Source organism: Macaca fascicularis, chromosome 16, assembly GCF_037993035.2.
Source record: "Macaca fascicularis isolate 582-1 chromosome 16, T2T-MFA8v1.1".
NCBI classification, from domain to species: domain Eukaryota; kingdom Metazoa; phylum Chordata; class Mammalia; order Primates; family Cercopithecidae; genus Macaca; species Macaca fascicularis.
Window position 1 is genome coordinate 64,366,426 of NC_088390.1, and position 15,097 is coordinate 64,381,522.

General features: G+C 50.5%; 2 long non-coding RNA genes and 1 other non-coding gene across 3 annotated transcripts; 1 reads left to right on the forward strand and 2 right to left on the reverse strand.

Annotated features, from left to right (window-relative positions):
* The first annotated feature begins 476 nt into the window (after positions 1-476).
* LOC141408827 (uncharacterized) lies at positions 477-4,618 on the forward strand. The gene is made up of 2 exons (XR_012425902.1): positions 477-611; positions 4,399-4,618. It is a non-coding gene; the product is annotated as an uncharacterized lncRNA (long non-coding RNA).
* Positions 4,619-5,980: 1,362 nt separating this feature from the next.
* Positions 5,981-8,604, reverse strand: LOC141408824 (uncharacterized). Its single transcript, XR_012425899.1, has 2 exons — positions 8,264-8,604; positions 5,981-7,549 (listed from the first exon to the last, which is right to left on the reverse strand). It is a non-coding gene; the product is annotated as an uncharacterized lncRNA (long non-coding RNA).
* On the reverse strand, positions 8,414-8,604 carry LOC123569663 (U2 spliceosomal RNA). The gene has a single exon (XR_006693468.1). It is a non-coding gene; the product is annotated as a U2 spliceosomal RNA (small nuclear RNA).
* Positions 8,605-15,097: the final 6,493 nt, after the last annotated feature.

Sequence of the window (15,097 nt, forward strand, 5' to 3'; positions counted from 1 at the left end):
GAGGCTGGACCGTCTCCCTGTGATGCTGTGCTTCATTCAGTGGTCACGCTCCTTGTTCACTTTCACGTTCCGCCTGTACACCTGGCTCCTCCTTTTAAGTTCTTAGAAGATAGCAGTAGCAGAATTAGTAAAAGTACTAAAGTCTTTGATCCTTCTGATAAGTGCGTAGAAGAAATGCTGACCTATGCCGTCCTCCCTCTCCGCCTCGGCTGTCACAAAGGGAAAGACCCCCTGTCCAGTGGACACGTGACTCGCGTGACCTCTCAATCATTTGAGATGACTCACACCCCTTACCCTGCCCCCTTGCCTCGAATACAATAAAGAGCAGCCCGTCCAGGCATTCGGGGCCACTACCGGTCTCCGCGCTTGGTGGCAGTGGTCCCCCGGGCCCAGCTGTCTTTCATCCTGTCTCTGTGTCTTGTGTCTTTATTTCTACGATCTCTCGCCTCCGCACACGAAGAGAAAACCCACAGGCCCCGTAGGGCTGGACCCTACATCTGGCACCCAACGAGGATTTCTCTCTCGCTGTGTGAAGGTGCACTTTGAGCGCGGAACTCAGCGGAGGACTACCGACGACAGATTCCTGAGGCTTGCGGTCAATAGGCTGGGCGGTAAGCTTGGGCACTCAGAGTATCCCGGGGACACCATGGGACAGGCCGGTACCAAGTACTCGGCTTATTTAAATGTTATAAAGACTCTGCTTAAAGACGGAGGTGTAAAAGTTTCTACTAATAAGTGAATTAAACCAGTTCGAGGTCGTAGATCTCCTTTACCCTTGGTTTGCTACTGAGGGAACTTTAGAACTCAAACATTGGGATGAAATTGGCCGACAATTTAAAATTGCTCATAAAGGGGGACACGTTATTCCGCCCACTATTTGGCCAGTCTGGGCTTCGGTTCGCTCTGTCCTAGACTCCTTGCAGACTCGCGTGGACAACGTGGAGGCTGATCCCTCTTTCCTCTCCTCTGAGGAGGTTGAGGAAATTCTCAGTTCTCTTTCCCCTGAGGATACTGCACAGATTGAGGCCGTGATTCTACAGACGGACCTCCATTCTGACATTCCTTGGGCCCCGCCGCCCACACCAGAGCCTGCCGTGCCCCCATCATCACTTTACGATGAACTTTCAAATGATGTCCTCGCCGCCAACCAGCAGAATCCAACCGAAATATACTATCCACAGCCGTCGTCGTGGCCGGACCCTCCTATCTTTCCTCAGCCCTGCTACAGGGCCCCCCACCTTCCATCTACACAGCCCGGAAATGAGGCTATACAGCCTGAAAAAGAGGCTCTAAACTACGTTTCTATGCAGCCTGGTACGGAGGCTCTCAATTCTCAGCCCGCGAATGAGGCTCTCAACACTGTCTCTGTTCAGCCCTGCCGCAGGGCCCTCCACCTTCCGCCTGTTCAGCCCGCCAGTGAGGCTCTCAACACTGTCTCTGTTCAGCCCTGCCGCAGGGCTCTCCACCTGCCGCAGGCCTCTCCACCTTCCGCCCGTTCGGCCCGGTAACGAGGCCCTCAACCCTATCCCTACTCAACCCGGTTATCCATCTCTCACTTCTGCTTCTCCTTCGGAGTATCAGGCTCGCTTGAAGCCTGTCCTGCAGTTACCGCCGGCAGCCTGGTCTTCAGGCCCCTGAAAGACCTGCTCAGCAGGTACTCGCGCCTCCACCTGGCTTACAGGTTCTCAATTCTTCCTCTATTCAAAACCCTCATTTCTTTTCTGCTTCTGGTCCGGTCACCACTGCGGTTGCCGCCACCACCATGGCCGCTCACGAGCAACAAATCACATACATTCCTTAAAATGATACTCCTCTTATGAGGGCCATCTCTCAGGCAAGGGAATACGGGGATCCCGAAGCCTGGCAATTTCCTGTAATTTTACAACCTCCGATGCCTGCCGCCCCCGTCCCTGAGGCACAGGATCAGCCACAGCCCGCTGATCCTGCCCAGCAGGTGGCTGAGCCCGCGGCTCCTCAGGCTCCTCAAGCTCCGCAGCCTGACAGTCAGGCTCCTCAGGCAAATCACCAGGCTCCACAACTGCCTGCGGCGCAGCCAGTTCCAGGTGTACCTGCAGTCCGGGCAGTAGTCCAACCAGATCCTCTTCATCCAGGCCAGGTCCAGCTACGCCCTGCTTCTTGGGAAAGTTTTTCTTCTAAATTCCTCAAAGATTTCAAAGAATCAGTGAAGCAATACGGCACCAACTCCCCTTTTGTCCGGTCCACATTAAAAGCCCTCGCAGAAGATAAACAGCAGTTTGGTGCCTTATGATTGGTAAATTCTAGCAAAATCGGTATTATCTAAATCCCAATATTTACAATTCGGGACTTGGTGGGTCGATGCTGTCCAGGATCGAGTTCAGCTTAATCAAGGCTCTAATCCTCCTGTTAATGTTGCAGCTGACCAGTTATTGGGAAGGGGACAATGGCCTGCAACTACAAATCAAACTATACTAAATGATGAGGTCATTCAACAGCTTCGCAAATGCTGCCTGTATACTAGTAATAGCGCACTTATACCAGTCCCTAACGATGACAGGTTTCCCGCTCAACCAGAGGAAAAGGGTATGCAGTTTAATTTGTCAACTGGATATAAATTCCCGCCATTGTGCATAGCAATGTCACCTGGCTGCTTGGCTTTCTCTAATCAAAATTGGATGTGGACCGTACCATCCTCTAGTAATGATTCTTATGAAGTACATCATGTGTTCAGTAGTAATTCTTTTCAGATCATGGCTGTTGAACTTAATCCTCATGAGGAATGGAGAGTTCCCGTCACCACCAAAAATAATACAACAAAAGGACTGCCAGACTGTTCAAGAGAACCTACCGAGGGAACTTGTTTAGGGAACTCAATCATATGGAATGACTGTAATGCTCCAAAAGCCGTACGTAGTGTTACGGAGCCTAGTTACAGGAGCTGTTATTGACTGGGCTCCAAGAGGGTATTATTGGCGGAACTACTCCGGCCAAAATACCCAATGCTCTGAGTTCAATTATTTGATACATCGCGTACGAGACGGATGGCAGTCCTGCAGGTTGAGGGAATGGGTGTCTCCTTACCCATTCAAATGGATGGACTCAGGAATCGTTCCTCCTAGACCAAAAACGATTCATCCTATTGTTGCCCCAGAACATCCTCGATTACGGAAATTAGCTGCGGCCACGACCGGAATCAGACTATGGGACCCTACCTACCAAATCTCTCCCACCAATACCAAAACACCCATATTTAAAGTCACTGTAATGTCAGAACAGGTAATACCTATCAGGAGCCTACAAGGGATAACCCCCTTATATGCTGTTAGTTGGAATTATAAATGTCACTCCCAATAGACAAACTATAGAATGTGATGACTGCAAACTCATCACATGTATTGATGCCCCTTTTGATCCCAGAACAAGTATTCTCCTGGTGAGGGCTAGGGAGGGCGTATGGATACCAGTTTCCTTACACCGTCCATGGGAGTCTTCTCCCTCTATTCACATAGTCAATGAAGTTCTTAGACGTACCCTTCAGACAACTAAGAGGTTCCTCTTTACTCTTACTGCAGTCATTGCGGGATTAATTGCGGTTACTGCCACAGCAGCGGCCGCTGGACTTGCTATCCACAATTCTGTCCAGACCGCTCAATATGTGGAAGCATGGCAGAAAAACTCCACTAGACTCCGGAATTCTCAGGCTCAGGCTGATCAAAAATTGGCTAATCAAATTAATGATCTCCGCCAGAGTATGATATGGCTGGGAGATAGAGTTATGAATTTGGAACACCGTATGCAATTACAATGTGATTGGAATACTTCTGATTATTACATAAGGCCTTATGCTTATAATAAAGATCAGCATAGCTGGAAAAAGTCATGAGACTTAAATTTAAAAGCCTGGGATGATAACCTAACGTTAGGTATCTCAAAACTTAAAGAACAAATTTTTGAGGACTCGCAGGCTCACTTAACTACCATTCCTGGATCAGACATCTTTGAAGGAATAACCAAAGGGTTATCTGATCCAAATCCCTTTAAATGGATCAAACCCCTCAGAAGACCACTGTTGTCTTTGGCATTATTAACGTCGGTACGTTTATGTTGGCTGCTTTTAGTCTGCAGATGTCTCCGAGGGGTCCGAGGACAAGTCTGAAGTCAACGACAAGCAATGATGGCAGTGACGATCCTGGTCAATAAAAAGGGGGGCGATGGGGGCGGTAAGACAGCCAGGTGCCGAGGCAAGAGGCTGAAGCCACAAGCTGTTCCAGTATAATAAAGAAAATAATTAGAATAAGAAAAGTGATACTAGAAATAGGATACAGATATGATTATATGTGAACAGTGTTAATCATTAGTTTGTAGTATGACTCTCTGTTCTGTGATTACAATAATCTCCGTTCTCTTATTATAACCTAGGAAAAACCAGGCCATACAGAGTTAGGAGCGGAAGGGACACAGTGAGAGGTGACCAGAAGACAAGAGTGTGAGCCCTCGGTCACGCCCAGATAAAAGCCGCTTGAGGGCTCCTTGGTGTAGCGGTAGCGCCAGTGCCTGGGAAGGCACCCGTTACTTAGCACACCGGGAAAGGGAATCTCCGTTTCTCCAGGGGAGTTAGAGAACACTCTGCTCCACCACCTCTTGTGGGAGGGCCTGACATTAGCCAGGCGTGCCCGCAGTCGTCCGGAGGCTTAAACGTCTCCCTGGGATGCTGTGCTTCAGCGGTCACGCTCCGTGTTCACTTTCACGTTCCGCCTGTACACCTGGCTCCTCCTTTTGAGTTCTTAGAAGAGAGCAGTGGCAGAATTAGTAAAAGGACTAAAGTCTTTGATCTTTCTGATAAGTGCATAGAAGAAATGCTGACGTTTGCTGTCCTCCCTCTCCACCTCGGCTACCACAAAGGGAAAGGCCCCCCTGTCCCGTGGACACGTGACTCGCGTGACCTATCAATCAATCATCTGAGATGACTCACACTCCTTACCCTGCCCCCTTGCCTTGAATACAATAAATAGCAGCGCCGTCCAGGCACTGGGGGCCACTACGGTCTCCGCGCTTTGGTGGCAGTGGTCTCCCGGGCCCAGCTGTCTTTCTTCCTATCTCTTTGTCTTGCGTCTTTATTTCTACGATCTCTCGTCTCCGCACACGAAGAGAAAACCCACAGACCCGGTAGAGCTGGACCCCACATTATCTCGATTACAAGATAATCAAGATATTCACGTGGACTACTGAATCTTTCGGTGCCCCCTTACTATTCTGCTTTCTCCCACCGGCGAGTGTTTCCCTCATTTCACGCCATCCCAATCTCCGCCGCCCTGTCTTGTCATCCCCCATTCTACTGCCCAGCGCAGTGCACTATGGCAGCCGCTAGCCACAGGTATCTAGGGAGCCCTGGAAATGTGGTCAGTTCTAATGGAGCTGTGCTGTAAAGTGTCAAATACACATGGGATTTTGAAGACAGGATGAGTACAACTCTCACATTTTTTTTTTTCTTTTTTTTTTTTCTTTTTTCTGACGGAGGTTCCGCTCTTGTTACCCAGGCTGGAGTCCAATGGCGCGATCTGGGCTCACCGCACCCTCCGCCTCCCGGGTTCAAGCGATTCTCCTGCCTCAGCCTCCCGAGTAGCTGGGACTACAGGCATGCGCCACCACGCCCGGCTAAGTTTGTACTTTTAGTACAGACGGGCTTTCTCCATGTTGGTCAGGCTGGTCTCCAACTCCCTACCTCTGGTGATCTGCCCAGCTGCCGCCTCCCAAAGTGTTGGGATTACAGGCGTGAGCCACCGCGCCCGGCTTTTTTGTTGCTGTTTGTTTGTTTTTGTTTTGTTTTGTTTTGTTTTGTTTTGTGTTTTCTTGAGACAAAGTCTTGCTCTGTCACTCAGGCTGGAGTGCAGTGGCACCATCTCAGCTCAGTCCAGCCTCTACCTCCCGGGTTCCAGCGATTCTCCTGCGTCAGCCTCCCGGGTAACTGGGATTACAGGCGTACGCCACCACGCCTGGCTGATTTTTGTATTTTTCCGGGGCTTTCGCCACGTTGGCCAGGCTGGTCTCGAGCTCCTGACCTCAGGCGATCCGCCCGCCTGGGCCTCCCAAAGCGCTGGGATCACAGATGTAAGCCACCGCACCGGGCTCTTTAATTCTGTCTTTATTTTCTGAGATAAGAGTCTCGCTCGAATGCTCAGGTTGGACTGGAATGGCGTGATCTAGGCTCGCTGAAACTTCCGCCGCCCGGGTTCAAGCGATTCTCCTGTCTCAGCCTCCCGAGTAGCTGGGATTATGGACGCACAGCACCACGCCCGGCTAATTTTTGTGGTCTTTGTGTCTTCTGTCTTCTGCTCTTCAGTACTGCATAGAGCCGCAGAAGACTAGTGAGTCGAACAAACAGCCCCTCTTGCAGCAGTTGTTGATCACAGGGCTGCCCCTGCTACTCATCCTGTGTCTCTCCTCCAAATCCCCCCTCCTCCTCAGCTATCACCACTGCCGATGCTGGTGGTTTCCCTGGGTACCGTGAACCAAACTCTCATCCCTGAGGGGCCGAGGCTCGCCGTGGCCACGCCCTTCTCAAGTCAGGGTTCCCGCACATTCACAGTTACAGGTGGCCCTGGGAGCAACACCTGGCACCCAAACAGATCACCAGAGTCCACACGTAGTCCACCTGCCCTCCCTGCATGAGATCAGCTCTTCCTCCTCCCGATGATAGATCAGGGTCAATGATCCCTGCCAAGATGGCCACTGCTCCAGCCTGCTGCTCCAACCTGTCCAGCCGCAGCTGTAGCCTGAAGGCTTGAAGTTCAATGGGACCCTCTCCCGCTTTCTACAAACTGGTTCCTTTATTTTTATGTTTATTGATTTGGGATGGGGTCTGGCTCTGTCACCCAGGCTGGAGTGCAGCGGTGCAGTCACTGCTCAGTGCAGCACCCACCTCCCAGCCTCCATCCATCCTCCTGCCTCAGCCTCTGGAATAGCTGGGGTGCAGATACGCCCCAGCCCGAACAGGGTTTCACTAGGTTGCCTGGGCTCTTTCTTTTTGTGTGTGTGTTTGTTTGTTTGTTTCGAGACGGGGCTCCGGCTCTGCAGCCGGGGCTGCAGTGCAATGGTGTGATCTCACCTCACCTCGCTGCGGCCTTCCGGGCTCCGGCGATCCTCCCAGTGTGCCCGGCCTGAAGACCGCCTTCAGAGAAAGAAGCAGGGGGAGTTTTGCGGAGGACAGACAAGATTTCTGGAGTTTGGAAAGGGTGAGAGATTGGGCCAGCAAAAGGAACATTCCGATCTTTATGTTGGGATGCAATTTATAGATACAGGGATGAGACCCAAAAGAGCCGGCAGAGATTTGTCATCACGGTTGCAAGGCAACTGCCGGTGGCTGATCCCGTAAACGATGTGCATACCTAGAACGGAGCCTACAGATGCATCAAGCATGAACGGCGGAGCCACGATGCTTGGACTGCCCCGATACATGGCTTATATTACCTGCACCGCAGTTTTTCCTGGGCAAACACGGAAGCGTGTCGCCGGTGCGTTGGCACCTGCCTTCAAGTGCCAGCTACTCAGCGGGCCGAAGAGGAAGAACTTCCTACTAGAAGGACACATGGACACGTATGTTGATTTACAGTAGCAAAGACTTGGAACCAACTCGAATGCCCATCAACGATAGGCTGGATAAGGAAAACGTGGCACGTATACACCATGGAATTACTAGGCAGCCATAAAAAAGGATGAGTTCATGTCCTTCATTCTCAGCAGACTGACACAGGAACCGAAACCCAAACTCCTAAGTGGGAGTTGAACGGTGAGAACACATGGACACAGGAAGGGGAACATCACACACCGGGCCCTGGCGGGGCGTGGGGTGCAAGGGGAGAGAGAGCATTCGAACAAATACCCAACGCATGCAGGGCTTCAAACCTAGATGACTGGTTGATAGGTGCAGCAGAGCACCGTGGCACACGTACACCTATGTTCCAAACGTGCACGTCCTGCACATGCACCCCAGAACTTGTGGGGGGGCGGAGGGGGGATACCAAAAAGGAGGGGGGGGAGACAGAGAGAGAGACATAGAGAGAGACAGAGAGAGAGAGAGAGAGAGAGAGAGAGAGAGAGAGGAAGGAAGGGAGTGAGTTCAATTCCGGGTGGATCCCATTCCCTTAAAAGGTCACCACCACTCGACTGCCAAGCTGAGATCTAACGTCCTCCAAAGGAGTAGTCAGTCGGCTGCGGGGGGGTCGTAGCCTTCCCAAAACGCTGCAGTCACAGCGTAAATGGAAGCGTGCCAGGGAGCAAGGCCTACCGTCTGCCGCCCGCAGGTCAGAAACCCCACGGTACTCCAACGAGCAGTTGAACCGGCAAGACGGCGTATCACACACGCTTGGCGTGCAAGCCGCCCCGCCCATGCTCTCTCTCGCCCCTTCTACTTTTAGCAAACGCGTTGTATCCCCGGAGGGGGTGCACCGTTCCTGGAGGTACTGCAATACCAGGTCGATGCGTGGAGTGGACGGAGCAAGCTCCTATTCCATCTCCCTGCTCCAAAAATCCATTTAATATATTGTCCTCGGATAGAGGACGTATCAGATATTAAACTGATAAGAACAGATACTACACTTGATCTTAGCCAAAAGGCCGAGAAGCGATGCCGTCGCCTTCGCGCCCGCCGTCACCGTCCCACTCTCATCCACATTCAAGTCGCGGTGAGAGCCCCACCCGCGCTCCTTGCCCCATCCCCTCTGTCTCGTCCACCCCACTATGGACGCCGTTACACACTCGGGCTCATTTCTTATTCTCCACCTTTGAAAAGGGAAATCTTACACCCGTGCTTGGATCCGGCGTTCCCGGGCTTTCATTTCGAATTTGCATACCCCGCCCTTTCACGGAGGGCGCGGCCTCCGCGGTTGACTCCGCCCCCGGGGCCGCCTCTGCCTCGGGGAGCCGGGGCTCCGCTGGGGGCGACTTCCTGGTTTCTACCCAGCCAGCGCCAAGACAGAACCGAAGGAGACTGGGGGCGAAGGCGAGAGGGGTCTGTGGAAGAGACCGCTCGGCGGAGAGCGGTCCACCTTTTCCTGGAGAAAGACGAGGTCCCAGGGCAGGAGCCCGGGCGGCGCCGGGCCTTTACTTCGTCACCAGCGGGCGGGGAGACCGGCCTCGTACCCGCCGGACGAGGGGCCCATTCCGAGTCAGGGAAGCCGAAGGCCTGGAGGCGCTTCCGGGAGCAGGGGCTGGAGTTCCTCTGCCGGGCGGGAGGCTGACACCAGACACCCGGCAGAGGGAGGCGGCGCGTGGATGGCGAGGGCCCGGCAAGGATTCTCCCCAGCCCCTGTGCCTGCGTCTCCTGTGGCTTCTGTGCACGGACCGTGTCCTGTGCTGTGCAGGGAAAGCTGCCTCTCTGCTCGGGACGTGGATTCCTTTCACCTCCTCCTCGCCTGGCTACTCCTGACGCAGGTTGTCAGGACTCCGCTTGGGTGTCACCCGTCCAGGAAGCCTCCCTTAATTAAGGGCCCTGGGCACTCACCCCATACGTGACTAGCAGCCCTCCTATGTATTTCGTCGCACCCCCGTTGTTTATATCAACTATTCCACTCACCACCCTTCTGGGCAATCCTTTATCTCCCCCTCTGAAATCCCATCACTGAGGGCTGGGACCCCTCCCCAGTACTTATCCCCGTTTGCCGGCGCTAGTCTGGTGCCTGGCGTGTGGAAGGCGCTCAGTAAACGTTTGTGGAGCGAAGAAACGACGCAAACGTGATGAGCACGACAGCCCGAAACAGAGAAGACGCAGTTAGGAGGTTACTGGCCCCGCGCGGGGGTAAAGGGGGAAGGTCGGGCTCGGGGTGGCAGGACACCAGAGGGCAGGGGTGACTGCCGGGGTGCTCTTGCGGGAGGATGGCCGTCAAGGCCCCCGGCAAGGTTGCGATAAAGTTTCTCTCCGAGGCACAGACTGCCGCCTGCGGGGTCAGCATTTACCTCTCCCTTCCTCCTTCCTAACCCAACTTCGGCGGAGAGCTGAGGGCTGAGGGCTTTAGGCGCGTTATCTCGAATGTTGGTCAATTCTAATGCTTCTGTGTTGTAAGTTTAAAATACACATGGGATTTAGAAAACAATATAAAATGATTAAAACTCTCAAAAATAAATTTTATGTTGTTTACTATTGTTTTCCTTTTTGACAGCGACTCACCCGTTTGCCCAGGTTAGAGTGTAGTTGAGGGATTCCAGTTCACTGAAACCTTCCACTCCTGAGCTCAAGCAATTCTCCTCCCTCAGCCTCCCACCATGCCTGGCTAATTTTATCTTTATATGTGACATATATGTGTATATATTGTATGTATACATACATATACGTATATCATACATATATATTTGGTTTTTTTCAAGTGGATTGTTGCTCTGTCGCCCTGGCTGGAGTGCAATGGCGCAGTTTTGGCTCACTGCCATCTCTGCCTACCGGTTTCAAGTTATTCTCCTCCCTCAGCCTTCTTGGTAGCTAGGATAACAGGCGCCCACCATCACGCCCTGATAATGTTTTTGTATTCTTTTTTTTTTTTTTTTTTTTTTGAGACGGAGTCTCGCTCTGTCGCCCAGGCTGGAGTGCAGTGGCCGGATCTCAGCTCACTGCAAGCTCCGCCTGCCGGGTTTACGCCATTCTCCTGCCTCAGCCTCCCGAGTAGCTGGGACTACAGGCGCCCGCCACCTCGCCCGGCTAGTTTTTTGTAATTTTTAGTAGAGGCTGGGTTTCACCGTGTTAGCCAGGATGGTCTCGATCTCCTGACCTCGTGATCCGCCCGTCTCAGCCTCCCAAAGTGCTGGGATTACAGGCTTGAGCCACCGCGCCTGGCCTGTTTTTGTATTCTTAATAGAGATGGGCTTTCACTATGTTGGTCAGGCTGGTCTCGAACTCCTGACCCTAGGTGATCCACTCGCCTCAGCCTCCCAAAGTGTTGGGATTATGGACCTGAGCCACTGTGCCTGGCCTTTTTTGTTTTTGTTTGTTTTTTTGAGACCGTTTTGCTGCTGTTGCCCAGACTGGAGCCCAATGGAGCCATCTCAGCTCACCGCATCCTCCACCTTCTGGGTTTCCGTGATTCTCCTGCCTCAGCCTTCCCAGTAGCTGGGATTATAGGCATGGGCCACTATGCCCGGCTGATTTTGTATTTCTATGAGATATGGGGTTTCTATATGTTGGTCAGGCTGGTCTGAAACTCCCGACCTCAGGTGATCTGCCCGCGTCAGCCTCCCAATGTGTTGAGATTACATGCGTGGGCCACTGCACCTGGCCTATTTGTTTTTCTTTTTTTTTAGATATAGCCATGCTCTGTGGCCCAGGGTGAAGTTCAGTGATGAGATCTCAGCTCATTGCAAATTCTGCCTCCCGGGTTCAAATGATTCTGGTGCCACGCCTCTTTAATAGCTGGGAACGCAGGAACAGGTCACCACACCCATCCAATTCTTGTATTTTTAGTACAGATTGGGTTTCACCTTGTTGGCCAGGCTGGTCTGGAACTGCTGACCGCAAGTGATCCATCCACCTCGGCCTCCCAAAGTGCTGAGATTACAACCATGCGCCACTGTACCCATACTAAGATTTTTTTTTTTTTTTTTTTTGAGACGGAGTCTCGCTCTGTCGCCCAGGCTGCAGTGCAGTTGTGTGATCTTGGCTCACTGCAAGCTCCGCCTCCTGGGCCCACGGCATTCTCCTGCCTCAGCCTCCCGAGTAGCTGGGACCACAGGCGCCCGCAACCACGCCCAGCTAATTTTTTGTATTTTTAGTAGAGACGGTGTTTCACTGTGTTAGCCAGGATGGTCTCGATCTCCTGACCTTGTGATCCGCCCGCCTCGGCCTCCCAAAGTGCTGGGATTACAGGCGTGAGCCTTTTTTTTTTTTTTTTTGTGACATGGAATTTCACTCTTGTTGCCCAGTCTGAAGTATGATGGGGCGATCTGGGCTCATTTCAACCTCCGCCTCCCAGTTTCAAGCGATTCTCTTGCCACAACCTCTCGAGTAGCTAGGATTATAGGTGCGGGTCACCAGACTCAGTTAATTCATGTATTTTTAGTACAGGTTGGCTTTCATCTTGTTGGTTAGGCTGGTCTTGAACTCCTGACCTCAAGTGATCCACCTGCCTCGGCCTGCCAACATGCTAGGATTACGGTCCTAAGCCACTGGTCCTGAACTAAGTTTTTTATTTATTTATGTTTTTGTGATACAGAGTCTTGCTGTGTCACATAGGCTGGCATGTAGTGGTGTGATCTTGGCTCACTGCAACCTCTGCCTCCCGGGTTCAAATAATTCTGCTGCCTCAGCCTCCCGAGTAGCTGGGATTACAGGCACGTGCCACCATGCATGGCTAGTTTTTTGTATTTATAGTAGAGATGTGGTTTCACCATGTTGGCCAGGCTGGTCTCTAACTCCTGACCTTTTGCCTTGGCCTCCCAAAGTGCTGGGATTACGGTCATGAGCCACTGCGCCTGACCCGTTTTTTAATTCTTATGGAGACACGGTCTTCCTATGTTGCCTAGTTTTGCCTGGAACTCTTGGCCTCAAGTGATACTCCTGCCCCATCCTTCCAAAGTAGTTAGTTACGTGTTGAAGTGATATTTTGTATATGCTGAGTTAAATGAAATTAATTTCCTTGTTTGTTCTTATTTCAAAAATAAGGCTACTGCAACATTTAAAGTTACACGTGACTACGTATTTCTAGGGAACAGCACTGTTGTAGAGTGACATTCAGAGAGGCTAAGCAACTTGCCTAAAAGGAAGCAAGGTCAGCATTTGAACCCAAGCCACCTGTTAACCATATGCAGTCTCATGGTTTGCAATTGTAGCATGGGGATAAGGATGACACCTCTCTGATTTGGGTAGTTGGGAAGCTTCTTGTGGAAATGCCAGGCCTAGAGGAAGGAAAGCCTTATGTGTGCACTAGGGAAAATCACTTCTCATCTGTCAAATGGAGATAGTACGCTTTCTACAGCGCTGCAAAGAAGAGTCTTCCCCTACCCACCCTGGGCATTGCTGCTTCCTATCCTGCTTTCCTAGCTTTATTTGTGTCCATACCATTTTTCATCATCTGTCATATATACACATATACATAGATATCTAGCTATATTCACAAATATACATAATTGGTTGAGATTTTGTTTGATGCTCACATTTAATAAGCATTTGCTGAATGAAATAAATGAGGGTCCAACGAGACAATGTGTATAATGTGCTTAGCCTGCACCCGACGTGGCCCTTGATGCCTCCCCACTCCCATCATCTCTGCTCAGTTCTGTGTTTATCAGACCATATTCTGCCCACTAGTAAGGTTTCCCTGAGAAGAGGATGCTCTGGGTGGTAGGCAAGAGGGTACTGGCCATTGGAAAGGAATTTTTCTCACTGCAAACTAAGACTCTGCTTTCTGGTTCACACATCAGCTCTGAGAGTTAATGTGATTATCCCAAGCTGACTCCAATCGATGTGGACAGACCAAAGTGCTTGGAAAGGTGAGGTGGCGCCAGGACATGGCTGTGCGGCAGTCAGGACTCCTCTGGGTACCTGTGACATCACCATGGTGCTTCACCATTGTGCAAGGGGTTTGGGAATTTCTGACTGCTACAGGACAGTGGCTCTAAGGACACCACTAGAGCTATCAAGCTGTGCGCATGTCCCCAGGCTCGCCAGCACAGCATCGTATCACAGTTACGGAAATCACCAATCTCTTAATGGAAAAGTTGTATCTCAGTGGTTTATATTTTTCTATGTTTGCCAAAGAACCACTTTTTCTTTTCTGGGAACCGTGCTTAACCTTTGATCATTGTTTTCTTCTGTAAGCTTGGTCTTTTATGTAATTATTTCTCTGAGCTCTTTATATATCAGCAAGATAAGTACTTCTCCTGGGGTTTGGGTTGCACATCTTCTCTTTTAGTTTGTTGCTTGTTTGGTGTTTTTATGTATGTGTGAGCATGGTATTTTTGTTTTTTTCCATGGAAGGTTGTTTTTTGTCTTCACATCATCAAATTAAATACTTGGCGGGGCGCAAAACAGGATGAGTTCATGTCCTTTGTAGGGACATAGATGAAGCTGGAAATCATCATTCTGAGCAAACTATTGCAAGGACAGAAAACCAAACACCGCATGTTCTCACTCATTGGCGGGAATTGAACAATGAAAACATTTGGACACACAGCGGGGAACATCACACACTGGGGCCTGTAGTGGGATGGGAGGAGAGGGGAGGGATACCATTAGGAGATATACCTAATGTAAATGACGAGTTAACGGGTGCAGCATACCAACAGGCACATGTATTCATATGTAACAAATCTGCACGTTGTGCACATGTACCCTAGAACTTAAAGTATAATAAAAAAAGATATATTAATTATAAGATTAAAAAGTAAATACATACTTTTTAATCTTATGTGATGGCTCACGCCTATAACCCTAGCATTTTAAGAGACCAAGGCAAGAGGATTACTTGAGCTCAGGAGTTTCAGACCAGCCTGGGCAGAGAGTGAGCTTCCTTCTCTACAACAACTTAAAGAATTTTCTGGACATGGTGGTCTGCACCTGTGGTTCCAGGTACTCAGGAGACTGAGGCAGGAGGATCTCTTGAGCTTAGGAGATTGAGGCTATAGCGAGCTGTGTTTGTGCCACTGCACTCCAGCCTGGGTAGAGTGAAACTCCATCTAAAAATAAAAATAAAAATAAAAATAAAAAAGACATGAACACACAGCACTAAACCCCAAATTGGGCTCTTTTGAACTCATGGATTGCGTGTCCATGAAGCCTACCATGAATAGCCAGTTCTGTCTCCTCCCAGCAACTTGAGATGCCACCTTTACTACATAGTACAATTTATCTGTGAATTTGTATATATTTATACTCTTCCCTACAAAGAAAAGTGACAAAGCCAGGCTCACTGGTGTACACCTGTGGTCCTGTCAGAGAATCGCTTGAGTCCAGGGAGATCAGCCTGGGCAACATGGCCCTACGGTATATCAATTGAAAAGAAAAAAAAAATACCCTCCAAATATTGCCTGACCTTTGTTTCTTTTTTTTAAACACAGGGTCTCACTCTGTCACTCAGGCTGGAGTACAGGGGCCCTGTCATAGCTCACTGCAGCCTGGAACTCAGGGACTCCATAGTTTAAA